At 42.6% G+C, this 17,231-nt stretch overlaps 1 protein-coding gene across 18 annotated transcripts in view; it reads left to right on the top strand.

The window, feature by feature from the left end:
* Positions 1-17,231, top strand: part of LOC134355640 (uncharacterized) — an 80,074-nt gene that overhangs the window by 50,424 nt on the left and 12,419 nt on the right. For 4 of the 18 annotated variants that reach the window (XM_063065836.1, XM_063065831.1, XM_063065830.1 and 1 more), the window contains one exon: positions 14,762-14,845. The exons of 12 other annotated variants lie outside the window; for them this stretch is intronic. The gene's annotated coding sequence lies outside the window, so the exon portion shown is untranslated. Of the gene's footprint in view, positions 1-1,736; positions 1,838-3,218; positions 3,338-11,946; positions 12,012-14,761; positions 14,846-17,231 lie in introns of those variants that run through there. 2 more of the 18 variants (XM_063065840.1, XM_063065847.1) reach the window with 2 other exon arrangements.

Raw genomic sequence — 17,231 nt, 5'->3', positions numbered from 1 at the left:
CATGCATCCAATCAGTGTCTCAAACAGACCTTCTAGGTAAGGTGACACTTCACTAGCCCCTTTGGTTCACCTACATCCACAGTACTTCTCATGACCTCAATCTCCACATTAACCTTCAATTCCCTGGCCCCAGCCACCTCATTTTCACCATGGATGTCCTATCCCTATACGCTTCTATTCCCCATCAAGAAGGCCTTAAAGATTTCCTCTTCCTTCTCAAGAGAACCAACCAGTTTGCCTCTTCCACCACCTTTCCTCCATCTGGCAGAACTGGTCCTCAAGCTCTTCAGCTCCACCCACTGGCAGATTCGAGGTGTAGCTATAGGGACCTGCAAGGGCCTCAGTTATGTCTGCCTTTCACTGGCTATGTGCAACAGTCCTTGTTCTAAGCCTTCCTAGTAATGCTCCCGCAACTTCCCCTGCAGCATTGATGACTGCATTGCACCCATGCTGAGCTTGTCAATCTCATCAACTTTGCCTCCAGCTACCACTCTACTCTTAAGTTCACTTGGTCCATTTCTGACACCTACCCCACCTTTCTCAATCTCTCTGTCTCCATCTTTGGAGACAAGCTATCAACTGACATATTTTAAAAACACACTGATTCCCATGGTTACCTTGACTATAAGAGACAAGGTGGGAAGAGGTATAGTCAAGATAACCATGGGAATCTATATGTTTATGAAAGATGTTGGTTGGAGTGGAGGTGCCCGATGAAGTGGTCTCCCAATTTCCAACAGGTCTCACTAATGAGGAGGAGACTGTTCTTTGAAGAAGCAGGACATCTCTGATGCCCTGGAAAGGAAAGCAGCATCCTGGGAACAGATGCGGTGGAGACATAGGAATTGAGAAAAGATATTCATCCAAAGTATCATTCTCCACAACTTCTACCATCTCCAAAGGGAGCTATCACCAAACATACCTGCCTACCACTTCACTTAGCTCATTAATGTCCCTGCCAGCACTTACCCCTTCAAGCGGCCAAAGTGCTACACCTGCCCATTCCGCTCCTCCCTCACCTCCATTGAGATCCCCAAACTGTCCTCCCAGGTGCGGCAACATCACCAGCGAACCTGCTGAGGGTTGACTATCATGAACGGCGCTCCTGATGCAGCCTGCTCTACATTGGTGAGACCTGTTGTAAATTGGGGGGCCACTTCATCAAGCACTCCACTCCAACCACCAAAAGTGGAACTTTCTGGTGGCCAAACATTTTAATTCCCATTTCCATTCCCGTTCCGACATGTCAGTCCATGGCATCCTCTGCTGCCATGACGAGGCCACCCTCAAGTTGAAGAAGCAACACTTTACATTCCGTCCAGGTAGCCTCCAACCTGATGGCATGAATATTGATTTCTCCTTCCAGTAAAAAACCATTTCTCTCCCCCTTCCCTCTTCATCCATTTCCCATTCAGGTCTCTTACCTCCTCACCTGCCTATCACCTCACCCAGGTCCCCTCCTCCTTCCCTTTCTCTGATAGTCCACTCGGTTCTCCTATCAGATTCCTACATTTCCTATCCACCTGGCTTCTCCTACTACCTTGTAACTAGTCCTCCTTCCCCTCCACCCTCCACCTTTTTATTCTGTCATCTTCCCCCTTCCTTTCCAGTCCTGAAGAAGTACCTCCGCCCAAAACGTTGAATGTTTATTATTTTATATAGATGGTGCTTGACCTGCTGAGTTCCTCCAGCATTTTGTGTGTGTCACTTCACCTGCGAGTCTGTCAGGGTCATCTTCTGTATCCAGTGCTCCTGATACAGCTTCCTTGACATTGATGAGAATAGACACAGATAGAGGACCGCTTCGTCCAGCACCTTCAATTCATCTGCTCAAAAGGTGGGATTTTCTGATGGCCAGCTTCAGATTTGCATACAATACGATGAATGAAACAAAGAGTGACAAGAAACCAATCATCAAAAGAAAATAAACTGTGCAAATACAAAGAAAAATCATAAATAAATAAATAAATAAATTGCACTGTGGACAAAATTGTAGACTCATTGAAAGGGAGTCCATAGGCTCTGTGCAGTGATCAGTTCAGTGTTGAGGTGAGTAAAATTTTCCACACTGGTCCAGACGCCTGTTGGCTGAAGGGAAATAACTACTCCTGAAATGGTGGTTTGGCGCCTAAGGCTCGTATACCTCCTTCCTGATGGCAGCAGTGAGAAGAGAGCATGGCCTGGATGATGGGATCCTTGATGATGGATGCTGCTTTCTTGTAACAGGGGAGGGCTTTACCTGTGATGGACTGGGCTGTATCCATCACTTTTTGGAGGCTTTTTCATTCTTGGGCATTGGTGTTTCCATACCAGACCACAATGCAACCAGTCAGGTTACTCTTCACTGTGCACCTATGGAAGATCTTCCACAGATTGTGAGGTGAACTGCTCATTCTGGGAAGGAAAGATGAAAGATTTGCATCAGTGGAAATCGTTGCCTTAAAGATGGGCTCATTCATCCATGGTTCCACATCCTGACCCATTAAACCACAAATGTAAATGAAAAAATCCACAGGGCCACATTTGACACTAAGAACTTACAAAACCTCAATGGTCCCTCCTAGAAATCCTCAGAACCACATATATCCTACTAAAACCCAGAAAGGCAAACAGACATTGAGAGATGTTAGCTAGTGCTGTAGGAAGAGCAATATGCAGACCTGCAGGTTCAAAGGGGAAGTGTGAGAGGTGACAGGGGAATGGTCCAACTGAACTTCAACAGATGATCCTCCAGTGAAGCAAAGGAAGTAGTCATTGTATTCATGAGCTTCATGAGCTACTAGGGATTTCCCTGAAGAACAAGCTTTCTGATAAAGAATTTCCTAGGTCATGATCGCTAAGGAAACCAAAGTGGACCTTTACACATTTCACTCTTAACACCAACATAATGCACGAACAAACAACCATGAAAGAACAGCTGACACATAAAGTTCTTTCGCATCCTGCTATAACGTCTTATCTGGACTGATTTCAGTACCTCAGAGAAGGAATCACAGATCCAATTAATTAAATTAACTACTCCACCATCTCTGCATTTCCTGATGAGTGGTACCTTGCTTAAACAATAAGAGTCTCTGCACAGAATACATGTTGCTTGAATGCCAGTCCATATATGGGTCAAGATCTTGTATTCATCACCAGTGGTGGTTTGTTAAAATGTGGTCACAGCAGGTGTGAGTAATGCAAGTAACAAATATTGACTTTTATTCTGTGGATAGGCTGATGCATGAAGAGATCAATGTTTCAAATCAATGAAGTGTGGCAATGAGAAATCCCTCATGGAACTACATTGAAGTGAATTTATTCCTAAGCCACTGTACCAGTCATCTATTTCAAGGTATAAAACAGGGAACAACTGATGAAGTGACAATGACAGAAACTCACAACTTTTGGATCTGATCAATAGGGGGCCATTCTGTTCTACATAATCCATAACTTCTGAGTAATTTTTATTCAAACCTTCAGCTTTTAATGCCTCTACAGAAAGTTGGGCTCTTTGGAATGAGTAACATTCATTAGTCTTTATCTCACCATGCAAATTAACTCAGATTTTAGCAGTTCTTTTAGAAGTCCCTCTCTCAAAGGTCACCCGATAAGTATCAGAGGATGTGATGGATATTCACTATCCAGGAGCAGGGAGCATGTTTTTTGCCAAGATCAGCTTTCTAACACAGCACCTGACATTTGGAGGGATAAAAAAGTTGACTTGAAGTAAGTTAAACTCCCAACCTCTGATGAGAGATCTAGATGAGGATAGTAAGGACCCAAGTGCTGGAGTGTCGGAGACTAGAATTGAAACATGATACAAGACCCAGACAAGGACAGGGTTGTAAACTAGACACTAGATGTGAATTCAAAGTTGAGCTGATGATTGAGCACTGAACCTTTCAGGTCCTCTTTAAATATTAAAATCTTGGCATCAAAACATGGCCGCCAATTAGCGGGTGGGCCTGCGTCTTTAAAGGGACCATGCCAGCTGTCCATATTCTGGAGTGTCTGAACGTCTTAACCCCAGCAGCTGGATGTGTATCATAACAGGACCCCTCCCCTATGGCCAACTCCTGGCAGCCCAGGCTGCTCAGAGAGGAGATGATAGTACTCATGGATGAGAGCTGGATCCAAGATGTCCCTTTCAGGAACCCAGCACCTTTCCTTGGGTGCAAGTCTTTCCCAGTCAACGAGGAACTGCTAAACACCCCGAACAGTTTGTGAATCCAGAATTCTTTTTACAGTGAAAACCTGTTCCCCATCAACAAATTTTTGTGGCGACGGGGCTGATGGTGGTGGGGCCAAAGGACTGGTACTCACAGGTTTCAACTTGAAAAAATAGAATGTGGGATTGATCTTAAGGTCTTGGGGAGCTGGGAGATTTACTTTCTTTAGCACCTTGAAGGCTCCAATGATCCAATGAACTTGGGCACCAGCGAGGCAAATCCTGAGCAGACAGCTAGACATCTTGTCCAGGCTGCAAAGCTGGTCCCTGTCTTCTGTTGCTGTTGGCCTTCAATTCAGAGGCCAATAAAATCTTCCCTGCCCTCACCCATTTTTCCTTGAAGCGTCAGATGCAGATGAGATCTTCAGCAGCAGGAAACCCAACCTCGGCCTTTTGCTCGGGGAGGAGTGACAGAGAATACCCAAATTAGCATTCAGTCGGGGTCATCCTGTACCCTGAATTCTGTAGGCTGCTCTGGGTGACCTCTGTCCACTTCAAATGGTCACACGATTTGTCTGGATCTTCCGAGGCCAGGCATGTCAGAGTTCACTCCATATCCTAGTTCACCCATTCCGTCTGACCATTGGACTGTAGGTGAAACCCAGAGCAAAGGCTCACTGTAGCCCCAGTCTGAAAAGGCTTACGATCTTCATTTGAGTTTAGAACTTCGCAGACAGCAAATCCAATATGATCACAAGGAGCATACCAAGTCAGCTTTTCAATGAAAGCCACCTGCAAACAAAAGGTGGCAGCTAAGTAATGTCAGATTATTTTGTAATCATGGGATCTGTTGCAGCATGGTTACTGGTTTTAAGCATCACTTGCTATCTAACAGGAACTAAATACTTTCCTGAACATATTGGCATGAAACGCATGACATAAGTAACCTTTCTAGGTGAAGAATTGCAAGATCGGAAACAATGCCAGCAGCAACCACACAAGTGTAATGTATCTCGATACATTCAAGTATATCATTACCTCTAAATGAAAAGAATGCACTTGAATGTTGATTTTTTTTAGATTCATTATTGCAAAGTAACAGCATGATACATAAAAGGAAAGTTACTACATTTACCTGTAATTATATAACCTATTGCCATTGTGAATTGAGGAACTTGGAAGTAGATTCCTATGTCCTAGAGCTACTCAGCCATGCTCTCTCTATGGCAGGAGTTTGGTCGCTGGAAGGTTGTTTCCACCTTCAGGCTGTATGGGTGTCTTAATGATACATTAGAATCCCTTGACCATGGTGGACCATCTTCTGACTACCATTTACAATAGAGCCTTTAGAAGAAACAGTGAGAGATGATGGGGTGGGGGTACCATGTGCAAGTTGCCTGAGAGGCTGAGAGGTTAACTGAAGATCTCCTGAGGGGGTGATAATGTTCTGAACTTGTACATCTTCTGAGATGGCAATGATACACTGAAGAGTTTGCCTGGAGATTGGTCCAACATTGCTTTAACTGCCAGATGTGGAACAGACCAGCTGATGGCCTTGACTCACCCTTCTGGGGTACAGCACTATTTCTCAGTGAGTACATCCACTAGTGTTCAAATAAAAGGGAGCTAGTAATTACACTGCAGCATTGAATCATAGTGGCAGATTCTATAGAGACTCTGCCAAGTGGTATGGGCCTCTGAAGTCTTTTGGCCATAAGCAAAAGACTATTCCATCAAACCTGAGAGAAGTGGATGTCGTGAAGACCTTATCTCCATTACAGATGATCTCCCTCCTCCTCCTTTTGTTTTAGCCTAAATGGGAATAAAGGACTTTGAACAGCCTTCACAATATCAGAACATTGGGGTTTTGATCTCAGTTTAGAGGATGGAGGGATTGAAGTTTAAAGATCAGGTGAGCATGATGGGAGTTGTAATTAAGGGTGGGATGCATGAGAGTATGTATGAATGTTTAATTTTTGACTGGTACACAATCTTAACAAACCATGCCCAATCATGGAATACCTTCTGATGCTTCTCCAATGATTTCCATTCGTTGGGATGGAATCCTTAGCCACCTCTGATCAGGCTAAAATAATGGAAATCCTGATAGGTTTGGAACAACCCATCCACCCACCCACAGTGCAATAGGACCACTTCCATCCTCTTTCAATGCCCTGTGTTTCCAAGTTGCTCTTAAAGAAAGAGAGAAGTACTTCTCTTTCTCCTGCAGCCTATCTCTCCTCCATGGCACCCACAACATGTGCCACTGCCATCTACCTACATGAGAAGGGTGGCTGACCTGACCTGAGGTCAGTACATAGATGTAATCTTAAAGAAGAGAAAGCAAAACCTTCTAAGTTCTTAGAAACTTAAGGAGGTACAGAAACCCAAGTCCCCTTCCACCAAGTTCAAAAACAGCTACTTTGCTACAACCATCAGTTTCTTGAGCCGACCTGCACAATTCTAATCGTACATCAACAATTAAGCACTATTATTTTCAAAAACTTTCAAGACCCTCAATTTGATGTTTAAATTTAGATGTTGGCTATTATTAATTTTTATTATATGAGAAGGTATTTTACCTTTTTCTCCTTAATAAACAGCTTCGGTCTTGGTATGGGTTAGACTCTTTTTTTGTAATAAATTAGTATATTTCGATATAACTTTGACTAACCTACGTGAATACAGGATAATGAGATTGTTATGAATAGATATAATGTAATTGGTAGTTGTTTTTTTTTACCTTTATATATACTTTCTTGTACTCTGTATTTTTCTATGTAGAAATTAATAAAAATATTGAAAAAGAGCAATTAAACACTATGGACCACCTCAAGCACTACCATGGTTGTGTCTGGTTGTGTCTTTTTTGTGCTAATATCTTGATTTGCGCAGTCTCTTCACTCACTGGTGGTTTATGTATGATCTGTGCATTGTGCGTTGTCTGACCTACATACCTGTAATACTGCTGCAAGGTCGTGTTCAATTGTATCTGCACCTCACCATACATGTGCACGTGACTTAAGGGGGATGATGCTTTTCATTGGCTGCAACACAGCCAAGTCCATGGACTCACAGATGCACTTAGATTAAACTCAAAGCAGGTTCACAATTAAGGAAGAAATACTTAAAAGTCAGATAAAAAGTGCGAAGAGAAAATGAATCAGAACTAAATATGAAACATCCAAATGGAAAATGGGACAGAAGAAGTGATGTTGAGGCTGGAGAAGGTCAGGGAAGAATAGTTAAACTGAAAAGGGTGGACAGACAGGGAGAAATTAAATCACTAATAGTGTATGTGTAGAATAAGAGTGCTAGCCTAATGCTCATAGAAGTTCTCAGATCCTCTCAGCCACGTGGTCTATTAATCTAGAAAACAGGGTGGCACGGTAGCATAGAGGTTGGCGCAATGCTTTACAGTACCAGCAACCCATGTTCAATTCCCACTGCTGTCTATAAGTAGTTTGTACATCTTCCCCATAACCGTGTGGGTTCTGTCCAGGTGCATCGGTTTCCTCACACATCCAAAGGCATACCAGTTGGGAGGCTAACTGGTCATTGTAAATTGTCTCATGATTAGGCTAGGGTTAAATCTGGAGTTGCTGGGTGGCGTGGTTCCAAGAGCCGGAAGGGCCTATTCCACACTGGATCTCAATGAATAAATAAACAAACAACATATATGTATATTGTATGCTGTCACAGTTATTAAACTGTATTAATATCTGAACTGTACTTCTTCATTATAGCAAAGCAAATTCACTCTTTTATATGTGCTGGGAATAACTGAGGGCTGCCAAGATAAATATTATTTTTATTTCACATTATGCAAGAAGCATACTTTCAAGTTCTAAACTGGTATACAAGTTACTGAAATTTAATGCAGGCATAACAACACACTGACTAATTCCAGAGGTTGCCAAAATGCTAATGATTTTCTGTACAAATTTTCATAAAGACAACAATCTTCAGAGAATATGAAAGAAAAGACTTGCATTTCTATAGCATCTAGAACAACCTTGCAATTTCCAGGACTACAAACAGATAATGAAGCACTTGTGAAAGAGACATCAAGAGAAATGCAATAATGATCAGGCAGGGTGAAAATAAAAAAAGATGCGGGTGTTGGGAGAGTGGGAACAAATCATGACCTTAGGTCAACGAGTCTTTACCAGACCTGGGAAAACAAAAGTGCAGAGAGGGGGAGGGGTGACATGATAAGAGGGAATGTCCGTGATAAGGTGAGACAAAGGCTGCCCAGGAGTTTAAATACTTCAGAGCATGAAGTTCATAGTTGAATGAGACCAGCTGGAGAGGAAAGAATCAAAGTTGCTGGTGAACACAGCAGGCCAGGCAGCATCTCTAGGAAGAGGTACAGTCGACATTTCAGGCCGAGACCCTTCGTCAGGACTAACTGAAGGAAGTAACTGAAGGAAGGACTAACTTCCTTCAGTTAGTCCTGACGAAGGGTCTCAGCCTGAAACGTCGACTGTACCTCTTCCTAGAGATGCTGCCTGGCCTGCTGCGTTCACCAGCAACTTTGATGTGTGTTGCTTGAATTTCCAGCATCTGCAGAATTCCTAGTGGAGAGCAAAGCAAACAGTTTTTTTCTCTCTCTCTCTCCAACTGCCTGCAATGACCTGTTACACTAATGGAAATAAAACCAACTGCGTCACCTTGATGATATTGTTCTACATCTTACTAAAGATTATTCTTGCTGATTTTTCACCTCACCTCCTCACCGTCTGCTGGGACAGAGAATTCCAGAGATTCATCACCCTCTGCCAGAAGGAATTTTTATATGTCTCAGTTCTGATTGACTGGTCTCTTATCTTGCAGTTATGCCCTCTTGTTCAAAAATCTCTCAGTAGTGAAAACACCCCAACAACTATCTTGACAATTCCCCCTTAGAATCTTATATACTTGAATATGGTCACCCCTTATTATTTTAAACTTCAAGAAATACAGACAATGCTGACCTTTTGCATCACAACCTGGTACTCCAGCTGCAGTGCTGTTGACAAAAAAGCCTTGCAGAGGGTGGTTAGGGGAGCAGAGAAGGTTATTGGGGTCTCCCTACCTTCTGTCCAAGACCTCTTTCAGAGTCGATGCCTCCAGAAGACACGGTACATCATTAAAGACCCCTCACACCCTCTCCATGAACTGTTTGTTCTTCTGCCATCAGGCAAACGTTACAGGAGCATCAAAACTAAAACCACAAAGCTACTAAACAGCTTCCTCCCACAGGCAGTCAGACTGCTAAATAGCTGCTCTTCCTGACTCTGCTTTGGACACTTTTAACTTGCACTGGACACTTATAATTTAATTTTAACCGACATGTGGCTGTTGTGTTTTACTATTTATTGTTATGTTTATTATTTAGTGTTGCGTTTGTTATGTTATGATTGCACTGCTCCTGAGAAACGCTGTCTCATTCTGCCCTGCAGAGCTGATGTATGGTTAGAATGACAATAAAGTTTTTTGAATCTTGAATCTTAATGTTCCTTGATGGGACAACTGTCTCATCTCAATTTACTCTCAGTTCCCTTATATACTCTGCATGAGATTGTTAAGTAAGAGTTTGCTCATAAAACCGTCAGGCCTGCACAAGCAGGGACCTTCCATTCTCCTCCCAGCTAGCAGGAGTCACCTGCCACTCATTTCCAACTTGTCACCTGCAGCCTATTTAAACCCAGCTTCATCCACTACCCTCTGTACACCCATAAAACTATTCACCCTCAACCAGTTGCTCCTAGCTTTCAGTTATCTTGATGCCTTGTTGTGTTAATTATCTTTTCTCTCTTGTTTTGTGGCCCCTCGTGGCTTGTTATTTTGCAAGTTATTAGTAAATTATTGTCTTTGCTGTTCTGCTTTTGGGCCAAGCCTTCTCTACTTTTCGACACAGAAGCCAACATATAGTTTCCCTGCACAGTTTCCCTTAGGACATTGTGTCAGTACCAGGGCCCACAATTTGACTCCGAGCTTCTGCGAGCCTTCTGTTCCCACCGCCACACCTCAGTCCTCTGGCCATCATCTGCAGACCAACGGTCAATCAGAAACAGCAAATCAGCAAGTGAAGAAGTTTTTGCGATGCTTTGCTGCCTCTAACCATTCCGCATGAAAGGAGTGCCTGCTCTGGGCCAAACTGTCTCACAATCTACACACCTCCTCTGGCACTTCGAGCACCCTTTGAAGTACTTTATGGTTATGAACCCCAGTTGCTCCCTCTGGAGGAGCCAACAGTGGTGGTCCCATCCACTAGGGCCCTGGTTCGCCATTGCCAGAGGGCACAGAGAGCCATCCCAGCTGCCAACTCTGCCTGCTGTCACCAAGCTAACTGCCATCAGTGCCCAGCCAGACTATTCCAGTTTGGGGACCATGCCTGGCTGCCCACTCGAGTTCTGCTCCTGTGCAACAATTCTTGCAAACTCTCACCTTGGATCACTGGTCCCTTTAAAAATACCCATGCATCAATCCAGTCACTTAGCGTCTCCAGTTGTCACTGCTCCTCAAGATCACACTACCTTCCATGTGCCCTGTCTTAAGTCCATTGCCCATGGACTACTCATCCCACCTGAGCCTGCACCTCCAAGACCAAGTTTGCTGGAAGATGGTCTAGTTTATAGAGTTCACAGGTTGCTGGTTTCACGTCATCATGGAAGGGGTGTGCACTACCTGGTTGACTGGGAAGGGTGTGTTCTGGAGTAGAGATCTTGGGTGCTATCCACCTTCACCTTGGATCCATTGTTCATTGAGGAATTCCACCGAACACAACCAGATCATCCTGGGCCATTGGGTGCCAGCTGTGGTGGGGGGGGGCGGCGGGGAGGAGTCCAGTCAAACCTGCACAGGCAGGTGCCCATTTCCAACTCCTCACCTGCAGCCTATTTCAACCCAGCTCTCATCCACAGCCTCTTGTTCACTCATCAAACCAGCCTGCTTCATCCAGTTGTTCCTAGCCTTCAGTTACTTTGTTGCCTTGTTGTGCTAAGTGTCTGTTCTTGCACTTTGTGGCTTTTTGTGGCTTGTTATTCTGCAGTTTATTAGTAAAACATCACTTACTGCTAAATCATCTCCACGGCTCCGCATTTGGGTCAAGCTTCCTTTACATTTCCTGACAAACACCCAGCATGGATTTATAAATTTGTGGGACTCGCCACGGCTCCACCATCCTGCTGTGCTTTATCTACCAATCAGATCTGCAGGAGCATCCAAATACAGTTTCAGAACCAGTGTGTCTTGCCAAAAGTGTTACACTTATTTTCCAAAAGAAACATGAAAGCTTTTACCACTAAAGGAATAAAGATGATGATATACAGTAACTGATACAAAAATCATGTCATTTTGTAGCTCACTGATTAATGTAAACTTAAAAAGAAAAGATAAATCTTTTGACACAAATTTATTGACTATATCTCTCACTGATCATTGTTGAATCAATGTCATAGTTTATTAAAATTTCACTGACAAAAAACATACACATATAAATTGGTTTGTAATCATTTATGAACAACTGATAAAATTTGTTAAACTTTTTCTCCTTTCCTGAATTCTACAGTTGAGAAATTAAGATTTGAAGCAGCATTGTGGCCTAAGAGATAGTCCAACCAAAAGATCTAAGAGTCCAACTCTCCAATGCAGGTTCAGTACTGAGCACTGTTTCTGGTTTTGCCAGGTCCACCTGTAAAAGCTGTCCCCAACAGCTGACATAATCAGCAAGACACATTTATGAATGGCATTGACTGAGCTCATTTCATGGACATGCAACTGCAGGATTCTCCTGGAATGTCACATCTGTGATGGTTTAGATTGATAGTAAAAGCCCCTGATGTTTCTGGGGACCAGAAAGTTCAGGTTAAAGGTATCTTCACATTATTGTTTTACAGTGAAACAAATGAAACAGTTTAAAAATGGTGAACCCAACAATCAACTGTCAGGACTGAATAGCCTGAGTTACAGGGAGAGGTTGGACAGGCAAAGATTTGGAACATAAGGAACTAAGGGGTGACTTTATGGATCTGTAGAAAACCATAAGGTGCATAGATGAAGAGAATGTACATTGTCTTTTTCCAGGGTAGGGAATCTGAAGACTGGAGAGCACAGGTTTAAGGTGAGAGGGAAAAGAACCTGAAGAATGGTTTAACACATGAAACATTAACACTGTTTTGCTCTTCATATATGCTGCCTGACCTGCTGCGTGTTTCTACCATTTTTTGTTTCTTATGTTTTTTCCAAGAGCTTATTCAGAAAAAGGTGATAATTCTGATTACACTCTCTCATCGGCATCTTTTACCAATACCAGCTACAGAGTGTCTGTGATTTTCAGAGATCTGTTGTCCCATGGTCCAGCTCCAAAGTCTTGGGCACCTGATCCAGGCAAAGGGCTGCTGCAGGATTTCTACACAGTCACACATACCATTTCAAAACCAATGCTAAGCCAAAGATCACTGCCCTCCTGGGTGAAAGCAGAAGTTCCCTTATGAAAGCAGGGTAGAAGCTGTCCTGGTTTTTGTAGGCAACGTACCTGACAAAGCTTCTGATATGTAAATCAGGGAGATACTTGTGAAATTTGGCTTGGTTTTAAACTACCAGACAGTCCAAGGAGCTTCAGGAAAGTTGCAAGCATTTAGCTTTTGGGAGTATAAAGAAACAAAATCTACCCTGAGTGCTTTAGGTTTTTGCATGAATTTCAAGTGGGACACAAAAAGCTGTTTGTAAAAGTGGTAGTCTTGGTGATCTATGCTTTCAAGTTTTTGTGCCTTCTCCCAAAGGAAGAGGGGAAAAGAAAGGATGCCTAGCATGAGTGAAGTAGTGTCAGACTCGAGCCCTTCCTGAGTCAGCCATATAGATGTTGGTCTCTGTCACTACAACCATCCACTCAATGCCTCCCAGGACTACTGCAGGGAGTAAGGAGTTCTTCACCTACCGGACGGTCTTCATCTGCCAAGTCCTGGTCTCCCAGACATGATTCTGACCCCTGCGAACAATTGATCTAAGAAGTGAATGAAACAATTGAGTGCGAGGAGGGTGTGAAGTAAAGTGGGAGAGGGAGACTGGGGAGGAGAAAGAGAAGGAGGTAGTGAGAGATGGAGGGAGAAGAGGAAAGGAAAGAGCACAGATTGAGGGAGAGAGTGGAGGGGGTGAAGGAAAGAGGAAGGAATGAAATCAACAGAGATGAGAAGGAGAGAGACTGGAAGAAACAGGAAAGCGGAAATGAGAGGTGGAGATCAGAGGAGAACAAGCAAGTGAGAAGAGATAAGGAAGGCAGGAAGGGATAGTCAAGGGAGAAGGGGAAATGAAAGACAGATAGAGGGAGGGAGGTGCAGTCAGAAAGAAAGGAGGAAGTGGAGAAAAGAAAAGGGTTAAGGGATGAGGGAAGAGAGGGAGAGATAGTGAAAGGAGGGAGAAGAGAGGGAGTATAGACAAAGAAAGATGTGGAGATGAGGAGATAAAGGTGAAGAGGTGGCATAACAGAACGAGAGAGGTGGTGAAGAGAATAAAGGAGAGAGAGAGAGGGATGGAGTGCAGAGGAGAGTGCTGGACAGAGATGGTAGAGAGAGAAAGAAAGGAAAAAGTGAAGAAAGGTGGAGAAAGCAAGACAGTGTTATGTTTTGTAACTTCAAAACATTAAACTAATCTAAATGAAGACATGGGAGTCTGCAGGTCTAACTTCAGGTTTACTTTAAGTGAGGTGCACACATGGTAGTGTGGTGACATATGCAATTAACGTATTTATACATATAACCCATAATGAATTATTTAAATAAACAAGAATGGTTAATCAAACAATATATACCAGGATTACTCAAATATTACTGATACGTTAAAAACACAACACTTCTCCCTGCTTAGCTATAAACTCCAACTTAACATAGAAGGTATCTCAACTAGGAAGGGAGGAGAAGATGGCAGCGCGACGCAGCGCGCATAGCCTCTCCGGTGAAATGATATCGTATCTGTTAAATAGGGGCAGTGCACAACTCTGATTTGATGGAGACAGCCGTGAGAGCACGGAGGAACATCTGGAGTAACTTCTGAAATGCCTGGTTCGCTGCCACTGCTACTGTGCGATCGAGAATCTCCGGAGGGAAGGCCCCAAAATCTTCGGCTTTGCCTGCTGCTGGCGACCGGGGCTGAGGTTGAAGCGTTCGGCAGAGATGATGCTCAGTGCTCAGTGTCGAAGGGCTGGTCGGAGCTCGAAGTTTTCAGACTACTCGGAGTCGGACTGTGGTCGGGTATGGCAGGGAGAGTTTTCTTCCTTCTGCCGTCTGTGTGAGATGTGGGACTTTCGAGAGACTTTGAACTTTTTTACCGTGCTCACAGCCTGTTCTTTATCAAGTTATGGCATTGCTTGCACTGTTGTAACTATATGTTATAATTATGTGGTTTTTGTCACTTATTCAGTCTTGGTCTGTCCTATGTTTCTATGATATCACAGCGGAGGAATATTGTATTATTTCTTAATGCATGCATTATTAAATGACAATAAAAGAGGACTGTGTGTCCTCATAATCTAATCTAATCTAATCTAACTATATAAACAGTATACTACACAATATAACTGCTATATAGGCATCCAGAGCAAAGTAAATTTTAATTTGTCCCATTCAGGCCTAAAGATTTAATCACTGCGGAGGATTTCTTACTCTTGTGGGATAACATCTTCTTGACAAGGAAGGTCACTTTGCTTGGCAGGTGAGACTTCTGGCTGTGAAAGAATCTCATGTTCTGGGCCTTTCTCCATGGTGGTTGTAGGAGTTGACTCTGGGTTGGTAGGCAGAGGTTCTAACAGCTCTGGATACCTCTTGGTTTTCTCATCCACAACATTATCTGATGAACCCTCTGCTTTCACATCTCCATTGACTGCTTTATTTTTGGCCTTCCATTCATTCAGCTGGGTCTTTTTATCTGCTTTTACAAGAAGCTTTTTGTCTCCCACTTGAAATTCATGCAATAACCTTAATGTGCTCATGGTAGATTCTGCAACTTTCCTGAAGCTCCTGGGACTCTCTTCCAGCTTAAAACCAAGCCACATTTTGCAAGCAACTGCCTGTTTAACATATCAGAAACTTTCTCAGATATATTGCCTACAAAAGCTATTGTAGTTGGACCACCGCTTTCATGATTTTCACACTTCCTCTGAGCAACATAGTCCTTCCTTGGTCCAATATACTTAACAACAAGAGACACAGAGATTGTCACACACACCTGTTTGTCCTCTATTGGGCGACAGAGACAGTTGTGGCATCATCTAGCTCCTTTCTAAATTCACTTTCAGTTGGCTTTATTGCAGGGGGTGTGGCATGCAAATTGTGGTTGTATCTCCAATCAAGCTGTCTCAGCCAGTCATGTCCCCAGAATTCTGGCCCTCCTGTTTTTACCACATACAAGCCCAATGTGGCTTGTTGGTTGTTGTATTTCAGTGTTAGAAATGTCATTCCCACAGGAGTTACCTTTTCTCCAGTATAAGTACTGACTTGGATATCAGCAGGCTTCAATTCAGTATCTTTGAAATGCTGTTCAAGTTCATTTTCTGGAATGACTGAAACAGGCAAACCAATGTCCAATTCCTTTTTAATCAATTTGCCATTCATTTCTGGTGTAAGCCATATTGCTCGTCTATTGTTAATTTTTACACAGTAAATCTCAAGGTTACACAGTCTTGTGTCACTCTTCACATTATCAGATTTTTCATCAACAGCATGCTGATTAGTGCTGTTATAGAAACTGAAACTTGACTTTTTAGCTTTTTCTCTTCCCTATGTAGTCCATTTATTTTTGTCTGTCTGGTACGCTCTTGGCATGTGTCCTACTTTGCTACATTGTCCTCATGTTTACCCTATAAACCCGCATTTGTTTGGTGAATGTGAGCCCCTGCCACAACAGTAACACAATTTGTTCAGCCAGGCTGGTTTCTCTTTAGACTTTGCAATTTTGTTCATGCTCAATTTCATTTATGACTGCAATTCAGTTGCACCTCTGTCCGTGGTTTTCATAAAAACATTGATTTCAACTGCTCCTTTAAATGCCAGTTGTGCTTCAGTTAGGAGCCAGTTTTGAATGATTTCTTGATAGATTCTGCAAACTAAACAACCTCTTAATGTATCATTAAGCCCATTACCAGACTGACAATGCTCAGACAATCTCTTCAATTTAGCCATGTAGGCTGAAATGGACTCCCTTTCTTTTTGATTCCACTTTTGAAACTTAAAGCATTCTGCAATCAGCAATTATTTTGGTTCTAAATATTTCTGTGTTACTTTTACAATAGCAGCAAAGCTCATTTCTGATGGTTTGGTTGGAGCAGTCAAATTTCAACGCAAACTGTATGCCTTTAAACCCAATGTACAGCAAAATTAGTACTTGTTTCTCATTGGATATTTAAATTGCTTCAAAATACTGTTCAATTTGCTCAGTATATAAAATCCAGTTATCTGTTATGTAATCAAATATGCCAATCGTTCCAATATAGACAGCTATTTCTGATATTTTAAGACTATTATCACCCAGTATTCAATCTTTATGAACCCGTGAACTCTTCTGTTTTCAGCTTTTTTAAAACTTGGTCATGTCTTCCCTTCCAAAGAACACATGCCACAGTGATTTTGTAACTCAGCCATTTCTCACTATTTTTTTTAGTTCGAGGCCTCCAACAGGTCGGTAGCCATCTTGCGTTTGTTTTTAAATATCTCATCACCACTGTTATGTTTTGTAACTTCAAAACATTAAACAAATTCAATAGAATACATGGGAGTCGGGGATTGTGGGCTGAACTTCGGTTTACTTTAAGTGAGGCACATGCATAACGCATGGTAGCATGATGACATATGCAATTCACATATTTATGCATATAACTCATAATGAATTATTTGAACAAAACAAGAATGCTTAATCAAACAATATATATACAAGATCACTCAAATATTACTGAAGCATTAAACACACAATAGACAGAGAGAGGGCGGAAGCAAATTGGTAATGGGATTGAAGGGAATCTTTTCCTTTCCCTCACTCTTCCTTCACTCCCCTTCCACTCCAACATCCTCACTCTTCCCCCTCTATCATTAGCCTTCTCTCTCTC

The sequence above is a fragment of the Mobula hypostoma genome, chromosome 13, assembly GCF_963921235.1.
Source record: "Mobula hypostoma chromosome 13, sMobHyp1.1, whole genome shotgun sequence".
NCBI lineage: Eukaryota > Metazoa > Chordata > Chondrichthyes > Myliobatiformes > Myliobatidae > Mobula > Mobula hypostoma.
This window is presented reverse-complemented; position numbering and strand designations above follow the sequence as displayed.